The 18,889-nt window shown below is 36.6% G+C and overlaps 1 protein-coding gene across 1 annotated transcript in view; it reads right to left on the bottom strand.

Moving 5' to 3' along the window:
* Window positions 1-18,889, bottom strand: part of CALCRL (calcitonin receptor like receptor) — a 62,672-nt gene extending 43,783 nt beyond the window's left edge. Inside the window, exon 1 of the mRNA XM_082055391.1 lies at window positions 18,659-18,889. The gene's annotated coding sequence lies outside the window, so the exon portion shown is untranslated. The remainder of the gene's footprint in view (window positions 1-18,658) is intronic.

Below are 18,889 nucleotides of genomic sequence, written 5' to 3'. Positions count from 1 at the left end.
CAGTGGAAATGGACCCACCCAGCGAATCATGATAATCCTTTCATTTTTAATTGATCTTTGTTACAACAGCAAAAGGTGAACAACACATATGAATATTACAGAAAGTTCTAAAGCATTACAAATGAAACCCCTGTCTCTCATTTAAATTCTTCTACAAACTGCTAGTAGTACAATCAGTCCTTAGTGTTAACTCAATCTATATCATGGTTGCAATCTGCAAACACACGGAACCACATACATCCTGCATCTTGCTATCACTACTCCTCACATGGACAGGTAATGAGAGACCAAAGGCTAAGTTCACTTGCCCACATGTAGGCTTCTAGTGCCCTCTGGGATGCCCTGAGGCTAACAGAGACATGGTCCCCCTGGTCCCCATGCCTCTGGGGCATCCTTCATGGAGGTGGCTGCAGGCCTGTTGGCCTTCCAGGCAGTAGCAGATGCCTGTGTCCTGGGTAACCACACGTGCCAGTCCGAATCCCTCCCTTATTAACGGCTTCCCTAGAAAAGGATCAGCTGAAGGAGAAGGAAGAAAAAAAGAAAACATACCAAAATAAAAAAATTGAATAATAATAATAAAAAAATACATAGCATGTTTATGTTTTGGGTTTCTCAGCAGTTTCACTAAAGTCACTAAGTTATGAAATGTCAAGAGCAAAATCAAACAACTCAAAAACAAATGTCATATGAAAAGAGGGTCATACTTAAAGACTAGGCCACCTCCAAAGACTGCAAAGAAAGGGCATATTCATAAGTAAAATTTCCAGATAAACCCCAAAGAGGACCAGAATAGCACTATGGAAATTTTGGGTGAGATCCCAACAAAGAGCTGAAAAATCATCACAGCACGGTTGTCAGAATCCAGAAGACAGCTGGAGGAACATTGCAAATGCAACTTGTGCTGTTTTCCAGCAACTGCAATCTATTACAGTCACTAGGGCAGATGAGAACTGTAGGCTGTGTTTAATTTGTCCTGTTTACACAGGCTTTTTTTTTTTTTTTTTCAATCAATGTATACCAGAAACGTGGACAAATGCAGAAACAGAGAGTCATTTTTGCAGGAAACAGCTCCTCCCAGAGTTTAAGTGACCGACAGATTAAAATGATCTTGGAGCACTGAGAGAAGGTGGAGGAAAGGGTGGTATCCTTTCAAAACACAGATTATTTTCACTTAGGTATCATTATCTGCTGCCCTTAGCCACTTGCTTCTGTGATCATAATTGACACTACTGGGCCTTTGCCAAACAGCCCTGAAAATGGCAGCTCTGAAGGTGTAATCTTATAAAAGCAGTACATCAGCACCTTTCTCTACTTCTCAAAGAGCTCAAAAGAAACACATTTTTGTAGAGACAATATTTGATGAAGAAATAGATATTCAACGAGAAGTGCCATACTTTGCTGAAATCAGACCAGGCTGCAAATCTACATAGTCCCTTGAATAATTTGTAAGTTCTCTCACATAAAATATTTTCACCACATAAGTAAAAGCTGAAAGGACCAAACAGATCTAGCATTAAAAAAAAAAAAAAGAAAAAAAAAAGGCATCCACATTGCTGTATTAGGTCTAAGTTCTGCTCAAGGTCTCTTCCATGGACCTTTGGTGACTGTTCAAGTTGGAAATTAAGGGCCCAAGAGATTTTTTGAAAGCGGTAAGGGATATCCTGAGTCCCAGCCAGCAGCCTAACAATACAGCTTCCAACAGCCAAAACTGTGTGAACATCACTCATTACCGCACTGTGAGCTTATGGAGGCTTCACATAACTGTATTTTAACTACTAAAAGTGTTTTATTTATAAAAGATGCTACACTCTAAGTTATAGGTTCCTACACTATCAAAATCAAACTATGATTTTGAATTACTTTTTATTTCTTAGTCAGCTATATTGTTTAAGTCTAATGTATTTCTTGGGAACAAAAAATTAGATTCTGAAAAGTCTATTCCATACTTCACTTTCATATCATTTGCATTTCACATCTGATCAGTATAACATGGAATCTTCTTTATGATAACCTGTTTGAAGTTTCAAGGAAAAAACAAACAAACAAACAAACCACACACAAGAATAAAAGAATCCACAGCCAAATAAAAATTTAAAAATCCACCTGGTTTATAATAGACTTTTGTTGAAAACCTGTGTATCTCTACTCTTTTCTACTATAAAACAGCTCAAGTGCATTTCTCCAAGCCACATCCTTTCCCTCCTACAGGACTGTGATATAGGTGGAGCTGATCACTGTGGGACTGTATCAGTTTCTTGGCAAAAGTTGTAATGACGTACTTGCTGCTACATCCTAAGGTTTGTTAGCATTCCTCGTTCTAGCTGTATCTACCATGTCCCATAGGGATAAGTAAGAAATTACTACAGAAACCTGTTATCTGAGCAAAGGATTTCAGAATTGTTTTCTTCAGAGATGTGCTTTTGCAGCATTAGCTGCATTTACGTCCAGGAAATGCAATGCTTCGATAACTTCCTGTGTTATTTGCACATTATTTCTTGTTTGTACGAAAACCCACAGAAGTAGAACCGCTTAACTTATGAGCATCTAAAATTTCTAAAGGCAAGTCTTAATGATTTTAACACAATTTATTTCCCATGCAACTGTTAAAAAGCTAAGAGTTGTTTAGAACTGTGAAAATCTGTTTGTAAATCCTGTCATTTTTTGGTACATACACCAGTTAATTTTGATCGAGGTCTTTGATTTAAGTGCAGAGACAGAGTTGTTGAGACAATTACAAATGTAAGTCTTCACACATTCATCATTCTTCCTGTGCTACTTCTCTCCTTGCAGCTTGACTAGACGTTGGGAATCTACTGCCTAATGTCATTTCTTCAGCGTTACTCCCCTTAAGTGCTTCTGTACCTTGTCAGCTCTCTCAGCCCAGAAGCAGCCTGGGGGTTATCATGACTCCTCCCTGAAAAGCATCTTCATGACAGGAACTGTGAGTATACAAGTTCTGTTTTTCTCCATGCTCCATTGGCCCTTATGCCATCATGACAGAAAACAGTCATTGCAATGTAACTACCATGTTTAGGTTGTCAGAAATCATTAAAATGCAGAATGCTTTACGCTCACATGATTAAACCTCTTCTCATGTTGATGTTGGAAGGAGTACAGAGTAGCTGGTGAGAAACGATCCTGTCCTCAACAACGCTTAGATGCTCAAATGGTTTTGGTACAAGTTTCATTACCATTCTTGGAGTACTGAAGTTGCAGTCTTCACAAGCGCACTGCCTAGCTGGCAAACATGATTTTGTCACTATGACAAATACTATTTATAAGCAAGTAAACTTTAGAAAAGTGAAAAAGAAAGCTAGGGAGCTGTTGTTGATCAAGGCTTTAAACAAAACAAAAACATGCCTTCCTTTCTGTGCTAATCCTAGCAGGAGAAGGAAGCCAACACAATTACTGGCTGATAATTATAAAAATACTGTGTTACTTTATATAGCCCAGCATATAGCTTGCATAAGCACTAAAGATCTTTCAACTGCTTTCAGTCAGAGGTTTTTTAAAATGTCTGGATAGTATTATACTATCTTCTGTTACTAATTTGTACTTAGATAAAGATAGGTGAGTTTCAGAGTAATAAGTTTCAAGACCATCAAGAATATTTTTTTTTCTTTATGCAAAACAATGCAAAAATAAATTCAGTTTCCTAAGGTGATGCATATGCCTTTTTCATTTCAGGAAGCACCATGCACAGAGTACAGGCAGAAGTCAAAAGAAAGATACTAAAGCTCACTGGCCTAGAACTGATTCAAGACAGGAAATCCTCCATTTTGAGTGTAAAGGTTCCAGTTTAATTATATCAGTGAAACAGCACTAGGTATTCTAAAATAAATGAAAAGTGTGTACTGCATTACAAAAATGTAATATCCCTGTGATATCATGATCCCTCAAAACAACTTGTCACTGCTAAGAAATCAAAACCATCTGTTACCACAACATCATTAATTGTTTTGACGAGCAATTTGTTGTGGAGTCAAACTTTTAAAAACTTAAGAAAAAAAAAAATCAGGATTGGATAAAGGTGATGGTGGAAAAAAAGAGAGCTCAGTCCCAGTACGTGTAAACAAACATGCACATTTTTTCTTTAGTTTACTGGAGACTTGGCACGTTTGTCAGTTTTACACCACTTTTCAAGTTACAAATATGTATAGAATATGGTATGAATATATGGTATGATTATACAGAGAGCATCAGCTCCTTGTAATTGCTTAAGCCAGAAAATTTCTGATCCTTCTGTTATAAAAACTATCCAATAACCACTTAAAATTTGTAACAACTAAGCTATTTACTCAGGTGCAACAGCCAGGAGCCAATACGCAAATTAAAAAAAAAAAAAAAAAGGTGAAATAAAATCAACACTATGAGCACACAAAAGCACATACCTAAACCATCCAGAATTTAGAACAGACCATTAGTAGTGAGTCCCCTCTGACCTGACTTGATTTGGAGCCACGTGGTTTCCATTATGGTGTTTTTACTGCAGTAGATCTGCACACTAAGTGTACAGAAAATTTCTGTACTAGGAGGGGTGTGAGGTGATGGGGCTGAAGCCCAAGGATGGGGAATTGATGAACAAATTCAGTTCATCAAATAAGCAGCAGCTTAGCCTGCATAAGCCATGTAGCCTTCTGTATACTTATACTTCTGTATACTTCTGTGTACTTAATATTCTTCAAAGTACAAGCAAGTTCCTCCATACTATTAACAGTATGCACAATAATTTATCTAATAAGTACAATCTTGAAACTAAACTCATAAATGTTTGGTGAACTGAGGGCAATACAAAGATGCTAGCACACATCTGCTCAGTGGAAAAAAACAAAAAACACTAACCACTCTACCAGGAGCTGGATTTTTCCCTCCTTATTCACAGTGAATATATTTTCGTAAGTCTCTCACCTAAGAGAGGAATTTTATAAACATTATTTCTATATGCAAACATTTCCCCAGAGCAGCTGTAACAGTACATAGGTGCTAGATAAGTACATTTTTCCCAGGAAAATACCTGTAAGTAAATAATAGTAAATTCTAAAAGAGTACCCTAATGCATTCCGTAGTCACAGGTTGTGCTGACCTATGTTTTTTCTCCTCGCATTCATCACATAAGGAGTTTTTCCTCCTAAAAGGCAAATTAATTTGAGCTTATGAGATCAAACTGTATTTTAGGAGAATATGGACACTAATGTCACAAATCAAATGTAAACCACACATATCTTACTAGTTTACCTATTATAGAATCAATGAAAAATAAATAGGTGTCACCACTGCGTAATATATATTTGTCCATATAGGTTGTGTTTGTCAAATGTGTTTTTCTTTGAATTATTATGTTCGCCAGTTTAAATTAGTGAAAGATGAGAAACATTTCCAGTGAGCTCAACCCTGCTTCCCTGAGAAAAAAAAAAACAAAAACAAAACCAAGAAACAGCACCAGCTGCTTGGCAGGACTCTGCTAGAATGATAACATGGTCTCCGAGCACTCTTGTACAAGCAAAGGAATTAAGTACTGATGAACTGAACACAGCAATAAGCACTGACAACTGCATCACCTATACTGTCTAGCAAACAAGCTGCTTGCACATAGTGGCCACTGCTTAAATACAGAGCTTTGCCAGAATTATTTTTGCATGTATTGTACTTCTAGAGTAATATTTGAACAAAGTAGGTGACCGTGTCTGAAACTATGGAACATTTACATCTAGCAAAGATTTGATAGTAACGAGAATCTGGTATAGTAATAGCATGTATACTCAATCTACCTGCAACTAAGCACTGAAATAACATCTTGTTGAATAATAGCCCACCCCACACACTAACTTGGGTTAACCTCAAGTAATGATACAGCAATAATTAGAAAATTAGTATGAACAGATTCTATAGTATATGCTGCAAAATTCTTATCACCCTCCACTTTAACAGATTGTTGTTCATAAAAAATGACACTTATTTCTAAGAAGACAATGAAGAATGACCAATCTGAATAAAAGGTCATTAACACGGGAAAGAGATAAAAGAAGTTCCTACACAGTTGAGAAGATGAGTGAAAGAATAGAAAAAGCTAAAATAATGTAAAAATCTATATATAAAAAGTGACAAGAACTGCAACAACAACAAAAACTAACCCCAAGCCAAACAAAAAACCCACACCACCAAAAAACTCAACCACAAGCTCTGCTGTAATTGTATGATAGTATAAGTATCTACACGTTTTTGGATAACGTTGCAGATTTGTTGGTCTGGAAATGTGGACACGAATCTCAAGAGAACAGGCTTTCTGGTGATATTTTAGATACTCCCAAGTTATAAGCCTGCCAGAAATAATGTGGAAAAAGGCTGCTCTTGCATTATTTTGGCACTTCGCTTCCAACTCCAGCAAAAGAGTAGGAACTGCAGAGGCGTGTGAACTTTAAAGAGAGAGTGACCAGTAAGAAAACTGTCTTCCCGGATCCTCACCAAGGTGCAAAATGGTACCCCTGAATTTTGAGGAAGACACAAGAGGACTCTGATTTCATTTGAATCACTTCACCATTTTCTAGTTTTGCAAAAAGTATTAGTTGGTGCTATTTAAAACAAACACCTGACAGGAGACATAGCTTTATTCAGTCTGTTACCAAATGGTTTTCTAATAAAGATCAAGGATTTCTGTCTTTCTTGAGCACTGCGTTGTGGCTTCACACACAGGATTCCTGCAGCTTACAGATACGGCTGGTAAATAAAACAGGATGTTACAAAGGTTACCTTCCTTATACAACACAAGGAAAAAGTCAATTAAGTGAAAGATTCTGAAGATGGATCTTCTACCAGTAACAATAACACGCTTGCTACATTTTAGAAGAAAAAAAAAAAGAAAAACGACAACTCTGATTTTGTGTTAGTTATCCCTTAATGCTGGCTACAAAAATAGAGGTAGTTACCCTCCTGCAAATTATCACATAACTAGAATTTCCACATGTATATCTTGTACTTCTTTGAAAGACCTGTGACTTTGAAACAGGTCTTCTGATAACTATGCTCTCATACAATCAGGATAAAGTCAGTCAAAAGGTCTACAGGTTTCTGGTTCAGTCACCCTTTGTATTATCCATATAGGTCGGTGAGCAAGGATTAGCCTGTGCTTTATTACAACATATACTTTCAGATTATATGTGGAAAACACAGTAAGTTCTTCCAGAGTTGAAGAGAAGTGGGAGTTCTTCTCCTGAAGATTTGGGGATACAGACAGCTTTGGAAAGGCAGCAGTCCAAGACTCCCAGAGCACAGAAAAAGAAATGGAGTGAAGATACATTTGGTTGCTCTGCAGAAATTATGCTGGATGAAAGAGAGTCAAAAGGATAAGATGGAACACAAAGGAAATGAGAATGAAAATAATTACATTTAAGTATCTTTTTTTTTTTCTCTCTCTGTTTTTAGCTAGCAAACAAGGTCTAGATACTGACATATTCAAAGCAGCAGCATTGTTTTCTCTTTGAAAGCTGAGGTTCTCTAACAGCAGGACAGGAAAGGCAGCTGAATCTCTTCGAACAGACAGCAGTTGCTCGATAACTTGGTGACCTTCCTGTTAATCCCAAAGGGCCACAAACACACAGAATCCATACGACCCGTGACATCTTCAAACACTGGAAGTTGTTAACCGAGTGGCCAATGTCAGGAAACAACTGTCTGTCTGTGACAAGCTGAGTTGATCCCCCTCTATGGGAATGGAACTAATTTATTTTCTCCCAGAGTAGGCTTATAATTTCTCTCTTGAGATAATCAAGAGAAAGATTTTCAGCAATCAGTTGCAGGTTACCCCATTGGAAACCCAACAGAAATAATTTTTAATGACATTTGTGATCCCTTTCCTGGCATGACATACATCCAAGAAGCCTAGTGCTCTTTCAAATGGTGATGCTCTAAGAAAAACTGGCTGATCTAAAAAAAATCATCGCATCTAATCCTTTCCACACGTTCAATGCTCTAAACATTTAAGTGTTCCCTTTAAAAACTTACAAATGGGATTCTGGAAATCCGTATGGATTTCTTGGAGCCTTTTCCATTAAAAAAACCTGCTTACATATATGCACATAAGTTTGTGTGGTATTTTAGGAGGAACACATTATCTATTGTGCTGTAGTTAATGTGACAGAAATATTGTTGATTTGCATTAATTAGTTGCTTTATTTTTACATTCATCAGTGCACGCTCCCCTTTTGCAAACCCTTGGCCTTGTTTTGTACTCTGCTTATCATCCATATAGTTTCACTAAGTATGTGGGAACTGTGTATATTCCTTGTGACTTCAAGGATTTGGTAGGATTGAAGACTCAAAAGCCAAATGGAGACAGAGAGCTGAGTAAAAACAGTTGGTCTCTAACACTTCCCATGAGCCATTTGTCAAGCTGGACAAAAGCTGTACAATTTGGAAAAGCTTTTGATGAGTAGCATTAATTCAAATCTCATCCACTGACACTTCTTGTCAGTTAATGTTTCTTATTTTGCAAGAACCAGACCCACATGTATATTCCTGTAGTGTCCGATCCCCACACCCCCCTTGCCATTGCATGCAAAAGAAGGCAGCACTGAGACACATTGTGGGATATTCTGCTGCCAGACTTCCCCCTCACAGTTCTGCTAACCTCAAAGCTGACCTATAGTACCCTCAGTTTTCCATTCCTTAGACTCTGTTACACAAATATAGCCCAGTATTCCAAATTAGAATCTGTTTATTCCAAGAACACAAACAAGACCATTTTCACATCTAAGAAAATGATGTGTCTTGATTAAAGATTGAGACATTTTCATACAATGCTGAAAACATTTGCAGTTTTCATCTGCAGCCCAAATCCCTGTGGATTTGTTTCTACTCTATTCTACTAATCCCTGGATCCCAATTCCAAATTCTTGTCCTCCCAAATTTGACTGAATCCTCTTGCTTGAACTCCTTATTTCTCATTAGCTAGAAATCTTCTTGGATGTTTGCAACTGTGCCCATTAGTGGGTGTCCCTCAGCTACAGAATTGTTAATTTAATCACACATCACAGAAACAATCCACAGTTGCTTCAAAGGTCCACTAGGTCCTATTTCTTCACCTTTTACATCAAACTGACCCTTTGGATTCCAAGTGTTGGGAATTATGGAAAAAATACCCTGTATGTCAAAAAGTAGTACTGTGAATAAGCTGGTGTTTTTTTTCAAAACTCAAAAGTAATTTTTTTTTTTAATGCTCTATCTAGACTTCCAAATTCAACAGCCCATCATAAGGTTCTGTGATTTCATTTTGCTAAAGCACACTAGAGCTAATTTGCAGTTTGATAGTGAAAAAATTCCTGGCTCTTTTTCTCACTACCAATTACAATAAATAAACAGTGAATACTTACAATATATAGATATTTTTATTACAAATTTTGAAAAGCAGCTTTCCACAGAGCAACTAGATAAAATCTGTATTTCATCAAATTGAACTTTGTTAGAAAACAGGCAGTTCATAGCCTTACAACACTAATAATAGGGTGCTGACAAATGAAGCAAGCTGGTAAATGTGAAGCTTGTTCATAACAAGATTGCACAAGAAAATATACTGTAATGACCCTGTCTTGAACATCCTGTAATAGCCCATTGTTCTTTTCTATTACCCTCATTCAGCAATTTTTTTTAATAGCGGATGCATGGCAGTAAAGGAACCTGTGTAATGTGGGATTGCACGTGCACAAATCATGGCACATCGGAGAGGTGTGAAAAAGACCCAGCACGCTGAGAGAAGTTTTGAGTGGGCTGCTAACTGGATGTGGAGCCTTACAAAACAGCACCACACCTTTGCACAACTTGAATAAGACAAATAAAAATATTTACCTATAAATGCCTGAAGGATTTGTAAACACTAAGAAGACAGGAGAATCTTTTACCTATGAAGGGCAACAAATTATGAGAAGAATGGGAATGGAAAAAGAAAATAATAGGTTTAAATTCTAAAACATCATGGAGCATTATAATCAGTACATTTAAAGCTAGCAAGGTAGCATAAATAGGAAGACTCCTTCCCATGCATAGATGAAGAAGAGGCATGGTAATAAGCATCTTCCACATGTGACAACTGGATGTTTCACCTGCGCTCTGTATGACAAATGATGAGCTAACTTATCACACACTTATTGGCATCTTCACCAGATCATGTACTGAAACCCAGCACCTGCTTTTGTTGCCAAACTAAAATACTGAATGGCCAATTAATTTAGCAACTCTACTGTGAATTCGTGTCATATACATAACTCCAAATACAGATTTATCACCATCTAAAAAGGAACCTTTTAGTTTATCCAAGTGGATGTGTATGTAAGGAACAGCTTTTGACTGACCACAGGATACCAGAGTCAGCTTTGTCTCTCCAATTAGAAGGTCATGCTAAAGGCAACATCATTCCACTTGCTGATTTGTTCACAGTTTACTTTCCTATGAGAACTACATTTTGAGGTTCAGATATTTTTCGTTGTGTATTTGTCATTCCTTCCATCATTTTATCTTGCTTCCTTGCTACCAGAGTTTGTTTTACTGTTACTTAGTGCTCAAGGAAGGAGGAGTTGGACAACTGTCCTGTTTAAAAGCTGTAAATGTTTAAAAATATAAAAACTTAGAAATCTAGGAAACAGAAGGACTAAAGAAATTGTAAAAATAAAATAAAACAAACCTCTGGCTTAAGAAGTCTCAATTTCTGCATGGTATAATTCTGGTTTTGAATGCTTTGGTTTGGCAAATGTGCATTCCCTGAGGAAGCTGCATTATCACAGATAACTGTCTCTCATGCCAGTCTGTCTTCATTGGACAAAATGTATTTCAACAGTATCTTTTCTCCCCTTGCCTAATCTGACTTTGAAAGCTTACTGCAATTGGTCCCTAAAATCTGCTTTGAATCTGGGCTCTTTCGGTGTTGACTTCTTGCTAAGTGTATACACTCAGTTTTACGGATGGCTGTACACACTGATGAGCTCTGGTGGCCCAGTGCCCCCACAGAGATGCTTCAAGTATTTTGCCAGCCTTCCAGCAAACCCTGAATTACTGCCATGTCCTTCACTAGGCTGTAATGTGACTCTAGGAAAAGCCTAGCATGTCTGCAGGCTATTTTATCTCTGTAGCTCTAAATAAAAAGCGTCCAGTTAAACTACATTGGCTGAATTCTACCCGTGGATTGCACACATAGTTTTTAGAAGAGGGGTCTTTTCTAGAGAAGAAAGTAAATTTGTACAATCGCTTCTGAAATAATTGGGGGAGCATGAAAAAACAAAACAAACAAACAAACAAAACTAGGCCCAACAGCTACCCAAGTGGTTCATGCTGAAAGGTTAAAAACATCTGAATTATGTTTTTTCTACCTAGTTTCCTATAAATTCTGCAAATGCTGAGATAGCGCACCCAGCATGCGGGCTGGGGGGACATAAGGCTCTTGAAAGGCTGTGCTGTGACTTCCATAATCAGTCTTAAGAATTACATTATCAAGATTTGAAGACTGCTCAAACCACCTCCTTAGTCAGAAATAAAGCATTTCCAGTATGAGAAACTAAACACAAATTTAAATGAATACCAAATGATTGCACTCCAGACAGAATTGTTTGATCTTCCAATTACAACCATTACGTTTGTTTTATATAAAATCTATACTGTGATAACAAACAGAAATGAACAAATTTTCTATTTCTCCTTTGCTCACTGGTGTGCAATTTGTGTCAATGTTAATTACACTTACAACATAACACCCAGAAAATGATAGAAGGGATATAACCTTTTAGACATCCCTTAGTGAAAGCTGATGGAGTAACACTGCAATACCAGAGTTTAACTTGATGGGAGTTCTTACTCTCATTTGCATATTGTGTCCCAAATTACTCTTCTCTAGGACTATAATTTTCCCTGTTTGTTTTCAGCAGAAAGGCTCACATACGATTAATAGATTAGAAACATTTTTTTTAAATCCCTCTTTACCCATTTGTTCCAAAGAGAGAAAAATAAAAGAAAATAAATAATAAACCCCAAACCGCATGCACATAACCACAAGAAAGGCTACAATTTAATTCAGTGTTTAAGTGCCCACTTAGTGTTAATCATGTGCCTTTTCTGATTGCTGCTAGCTATATAGAAAAAAAGCACAATCCTGGTGGCCTTCCATGTATTATGATGCAACGAACACCACATTCAATAAAAAATTAAGAATCCAGAATGGTTGCCATGCAGAGAGTACTTGAATAGCACTCAGGAAAGAGCCTTAATTTGGGCTTTCTTGAACTTGTTTAAACTAACTTTTCCCTGACTGAAAACTACATCAATTTTAAAAAGGTTACCAATCTTGATAGCCTGTTACAATACACACATCTGTTGCTCGTCTTCAAGGAAGATGACTATGAATTTCAAAATATAGTCATTTATGGAAAGGGTTCTCAGCCCCACCTCCCCCTTCCAAGAAACTAGACGTGTGAAGACAGACATTTCTCTTTGAGAGGAAGGATAAGGGAGAGGTTAACTTCATCTGCAAGAGCCAGTGTAGGATAAGCTTTTGGAAATACTGTCAAGCCACATTTTTGATGCCTGGCAAAGTGACTCATTCAGAGTCATCACAGGAAGGGAAGTTGAATAGAATAAAAAAACGGAACAGGATGGGGGCTTAAACAGGAGAAAGAAGTGAGAGAAAGGAAACTGGATTGTTTAAAGTGGCCTGAGGTTGCAAGTTCTATAACGAGGTGATTTTTTTTTTTAAATATATTTGTAAAATACATCTATACACTTGCAAAAAAAATACAAACACATTAATTCATACATAAAAATACATGTGTGTATGCATGTATTTATAAAAAACAACTTATTTCTGTTTGAAAAGAGACTTGTATTTGTGGATTGGCTGAGGTAGTTGTTTCAGTACAAGGTCGCATTAACACAGTACAGGAAATAAGAATTCTCCCAAGAAACCGACCAGTTTCTACCAATGATGCTCCTATTCCACCCAATATGGAATCCACAGAATATTGAATTATACATTCATGTAAAAATCCACCAGAATGCAGCAAACACATTGTTATACCATTCCCTAAAGAAATAGTCTCTGCAATAAACAAGACTTTTTTCTTTTTTCCCCTCAAAAATAAAGCATTGACTTTCTTGTACTAGCAACTTGGTGCAACGTGAAAAAGTTCGTCTTCTCCAAATATTCTTACTGTGAAACTTTGAATAACTAGCTACCTATCATGTCATTTTTTGCTAATTCAAACAGAAAACAGTCTGTAGATTGTTAATAAATACATTCACTTGCAGCAGCCTGCTGCAGAGCACCTCCTTGGATTCATCGTAACTGAAAACACTTTACTTGTGCAACTAGAATTTCCATTGACAAACAGAATAATTTTGATTCCCAGAGAAACTGACAAAAGCATTTTTTTAATATCAAAATGCAATATTCAACCAATTCCTAGCTCTTAATGTTTCTGAACTGACACCTGTGAGTAAAACTGACTGTACAGTCCAATGCTAACTGCTGTGTGATTTTTCATGTTCAAAGGGATGCACAGAAAGATGAATACACCCACTAAATCACATAACTAAAAAAAGAAACTTGAAAACTTAAAAGACATGCATAGTCAAAAAAATATCCTGGAAAAATGTACTAGAATAAATACTTCTAAATTCTACATCTCATCTCCCAAACAAAATTATTTCTGTTTGTAAAATATTCCTTATTTAATCCCCAGAGTGACACCTGCTGGATTTCACTAACAGAAACAAAAGGGCAGATATCCCCATCATACAGAACATTTTAGGGCAATCATTGCAAAAACATGCCCTTCTAGTAATAAAAGGTTGCACAGTATCCTATTTTTTGCTTCATTTAGGGCAGTAAATAATTACACAGGTGCAACCATGCAGGAAAAAAAGTAGGATGTCTAAAGCTCTTATTCATTTCCAAAACAGGTTTTTAAATTTTTAGCTAAGATATAAAGCACAACATTGCAGACAAACTAAATTCATTTTTAACAATATTAAAATTTAAAATATTTTTAAAGCCTAAATCAAATGAGTTTGGGTATAACAAATATGTTCTCAGTACATCATTTGCTTTACTTCAGTTACATTCTACCAGCATTGCCAACATTAAAATAATACTAAATGTACTAAAATGCATTTCCAAGATTTTACCACTGTAATGGGGGAGAAAAAAAATGAGAGGAAAATCTAAATGGTAATACAAAGACTGACACTTTATGCCCGTATAAGCATCAAGGTGGTGCAGTTTTCAAACTCAGAATTACCAAAAAATATGTGCAAAAGATTATGCGTTTTTTAGGAAATAAAGATACTCAGCCTAAACACAGTTGATGGTATGCTACAGTACGTGAGGTATCTACTTCGAACATATATATATATAAAGAAAAAAAATAATTAATCTATATATCACAAATCACTGTGTTTTGCTCCTTGTCCTTGGTACTATTTGGGAAGTCAGACTGGTATGAGCTTCATTAAACTGAACTCTGTCACTAATTTTGTTTGGGATATTTTTTAAATAAGGCCTGCATGATCCAGGCATAACTCCAGAAATACAACATTGTTTTATTTTCTAAAATTCAATCAGTATCTTAATGGTGAGCTACAGCTTCATAGTAGCCAAAGCTATCACAAAAGTCTTGGCTGACCTCTATGCTATATTAAAAGGTAACATCTTCAGAAACACATGCAAATTTTCACCAGTTGAGAATATGTTTGGGGCTTTTTTGGTTATGTTTTTGTTTTGTTTTGTTTGATTGCTTTAGTTTTTTTCTTGAAGTATATTGCTTCTCTCTTGGGAAGTCTTTTTTTTAACGCATTACATTCAGTTAAGTGCATTTCAAATGTATCTTACCAAGGAAAGCAACTCCAAATAAATCACTTCTGTTCTTTTGGACAGCATATACTGCAGCAATGATTGAAAGTGTTTGCACAGAACTAGGACAGAAAAAGAATGACTTTGCTGGGAAAATGTAAACAGTATAAACAAACTTGGAAGACTAAGGCAGACGTGCATGAGAGAGAACTGTGAAAACAAAACTTTGAAAATTCAAAATTTAGTCTTCCAGTTTTGCCCAGATTCTAAAATAGGACAAAAAGAAAAAGTAGCACTAAATACAAATGCTCTAATGGAAATAAATTTCATAAGAAAATCTTATGTTGTACTGCACTAGCTCTGGAATTCTCCATTAAGATAACAGGTAAGTAACAGGCTAATTTCTACTGTTCTTTGTGCAAACATATTACCCTGAAAACATCAGAATTGCCAATGTGAGTACAAAAAAAAAAAAAAAAAATTTAAAAATTGGGTTGTGAACACCCATGGAAAGCTTTCTCCTTTTTCTTTTCCATATTAAAAGGAAACAACATTCAAATGTATTCAATTTAAAATATTAACATTCATGACTCATGGTTCTCTAAACAAAGGATGAGGTTTAGGACTAATTTACTTTGAAAGTCTCCTTAAAAACATACATGTTCTCTCTTTAGTTGGTACATTAGGAGTAGTAAAAGGCAGCATGATATAGACCTGCATATATTGTGCGTATGTACATAGAAATAATGCACTATATATTATTTTATGTTTAATACACATGAACACAAACGCACTTACAGATTTATTTTACTGCTTAAAAATTATTGTCAACTCACATCTGTTTTGGTAATATTCCATTCCTTCTTTGATACAGTGGTATCAAGGATATAGCTAATTCCAGAGCTCTGACAATTTTCTACACCAAAGACTCAAAATATTTCCCAGTAACAGAAGTTACATGAGCAACTAAGAGACTGTTTTCAATAAATGTAAAGCTTAACTGAGGAAACTACTACTTGTGAAACTCAATGACATAGCTACGCATGCTTTTAGAACAGAGGTGACCATAGCATTGAGGTAATGCCAATACTGTGTATACAATCTATAGGAATGATGGCTAATCAGAAGCACATAAAGAATTTTGCTAGTGGATCAAGAGCACTGTAAGCACATTGGGAACAGATGGAACAACTTCTTAAAGAGAAATACTATTTTGTCTTCCTAACTGTAGGCTTGGACTTCTCTTTAGAGAAATTCCTTCTGCTTTCATAAACAGCTTACTTTATGTTCAGTATTTACTATAGAAGTAACTAGATATATACTACTTTTTAAATATTGCTGGGTATATGTTATTATTTAAAACACATTGATAGCATTAGCTTCTTCCAAATGACCATGGACTGACTGGAATCCTTTATCTGTATGATTACCCAGCTCTTGCACATGCTAGGAATGCTATTGGAAGCAGGTGATTAACTTGAATGCACAGAATATAGAGCTAAATCAGTAATTGTATTGGTGACAAAATGTATGAGTGTGCTTTCTTCCCTCAGTTTTGTTCTTAATTGTAACCTAGTCTGTCAGCCCACAGAACAATACTGCATTCCTGGAGAAGGCCCCTTTATTTAGCCAGGTAAGACATTAGTCACCAAGAACGAGACATGCAGATCTGTGGTTTTCAGCTTGAGCATTCAAAAATTACAGAAATTATCAAAAAACAGCTGCCAACAGACTGCAGAACACAAGTGACTGGATGGGTGATGTATGTATAATTCCTTCCAACAGAAAAATACCCACATTTAGGAATATCTTGCCCTTTGACAGCCAGTGGAAAAATTCCCACTGGCTCTCAGTGGGCCAGGATTTCAACAGTTGTGTTGTATCAGGAAAGGCATATTCAAAAAGACAAACACTACATTTCTTAATGCAGACCAAGAATCCAGCTGATCGAGAATTCAAAGTACAGTAACACTTGAAGTTGACAGGACATATATCATTCAATTCTTGAACTTGCAATGCATGTTGTGTATTCAGGAACTTAGTTTTGATCAATACAAAGTGCAGTCACACTGTTCTACATTTCTATCCTACCACTGACTTTCCTTAATCTGCAATAATGTAGGTTCTGACATCAAACCTGCAATCACATATAATTCTGACACTTCCTGTGTGGGCAGTCCCACCACAACCAAAACTAGTAACTTGAGAAGAGCATAAAATCAGAATCTAAATCATTCAGCTGAAATACTTCTGAAAACAGTTGTTCCTACTGCCCTGATCATTAAACCAACATGAACACTTTTTATCTCGAGGGTTTTGTTTGATTTAGCAACACCAAGTGACTTTTGTGCCAAACATTTTCAGTTGAATTAAGATTTTGGGGATTGATCGTATATGCAATGAAGTCAATGTGAGTTTAGGTAGACTACAAAAGCAAATACTGTGAAAATACATTATTTTTATTTTATAATTCCAGCCAGGATTGCAGCATGCATACTTCGAAAGAAAACACAAGGATTCAGATCTGGTCTTATTCATATTTATCCAGATCTAGTGTGTCTCCTGTCGATCCATTGAAAGGACCTCAGATTCAGAGCACAATAATCAGGCTTTTAGCACATCACTCTACTGAACAGGTTTAAACCGTTACATGCATTATTACCACAAATGAATGACAAGATCCTCAGTATGCACAATATGAGTGAAAAGAGTCTGCACTGGCACTGTAAGAGCAGCAAAATCTAGCCCCAAGGTATCTAGCATAAATTTATTAAGATAAAGAGCTAAAAAACTCAGATATTTTTATTATTATTTCAATCTCAGCCCCTATAAAACGTATGGATGACTAAATGAATAATTGGAAATCAAATCCAAGTGTGATCTATAGCCTATACTATTTCTTAACTATTATTCAGAAACAAAAGTTCTTTTTGTGATTCTACAGGTCCATTGGCTTATACACACAAACAAATGACTAGACGTAGCAATCTCAGTAAAGGAACTGTATTTGTAGATACAGAGGATATCACTTCTGTTTTGGAAAGCTGAAAAAGTGGTAAGACTCTTCTCTGTCTCTCAGCACATACTGGAGGGCACAGAATTACACACTTTCCCCTGCTCAATAGCTTCTCAGAGAAATGAAATCGTGGACAACTACCTTCCAATAAATCAGTTTGGTGTTTGTGGGAAAAATCTCAAACAGTAACACCCCGGCACGCGTCCAAGCTTCAAGCTCGAGCTAACTTTTTCTCAAGCAAACAAAGTCAAAACAAAACAGAAGCTTTATCTTTGTAGTTGTGTAATTACAGCACAAAGCCTAATTAAGAAATAACTCAAGCACGACCTCTTTCCAGTACAATAACATCAATAAGATTAAAGAAATATTCAGTAAGAAAATATATACCACTTTCTCACCTAATTCAGCCTCTCTTGAAAAAACTCCAGTTGTATTGAATTAGTCTTAAGGAGCCTTTTCAAACCAATGAGCCTCTAATTCTCTCCAGATGCAAAGGCAGAAATTTGGTTAGCTAATATTAGAGGTTTTACACAGAATCCTTTAAGTGCTGATTAGGGTATTTTTATCTCCCTTCCTACTTATTTATCGTTGATTACTTCCTCAAGGATATATTACAACACCAGTTATAAAATCAGCTCAACATTTCGCTCACTAAAAATAAACGAAGCTTTTCCTCCTGCCCCATTCTCCCTGCAGATTATATATCCACACACTGAGGTTAATGTAAAAGCATGCACACAGGCGTAAATATAAATGCATTCAGACGGCACAAACCCCATGTTTTTAATGAAAACAATGAAACCGTTTTTATCAGTACTCACCACGCTGAGTTCTTACGAGAATGGTTTTGGATAAATCAGTGCGATTCCCCTTTTCAGGGAGGGAGAAAGGAGATGGTTCGTTCCCTCCCTGCCCAGCGGAACAAGAGACCTGGGAGAGCCTGATCCTCCCGCCGGGTGTAATCCAGGTACGGAGCCCGCCGGCTGCCAGGGCAGAGCTGCCCCCGCTGCGCTGCGCTCCGCAGAGAAGCGCGGCTGCGAGCAGCGCCGGGA

Source organism: Streptopelia decaocto (assembly GCF_964273445.1).
Source record: "Streptopelia decaocto genome assembly, chromosome: 6".
In the NCBI taxonomy this organism is placed as follows: Eukaryota; Metazoa; Chordata; class Aves; order Columbiformes; family Columbidae; genus Streptopelia; species Streptopelia decaocto.
The sequence above is the reverse complement of the archived record's forward strand: the minus strand, read 5'-3'. Positions and strand labels throughout refer to the sequence as shown.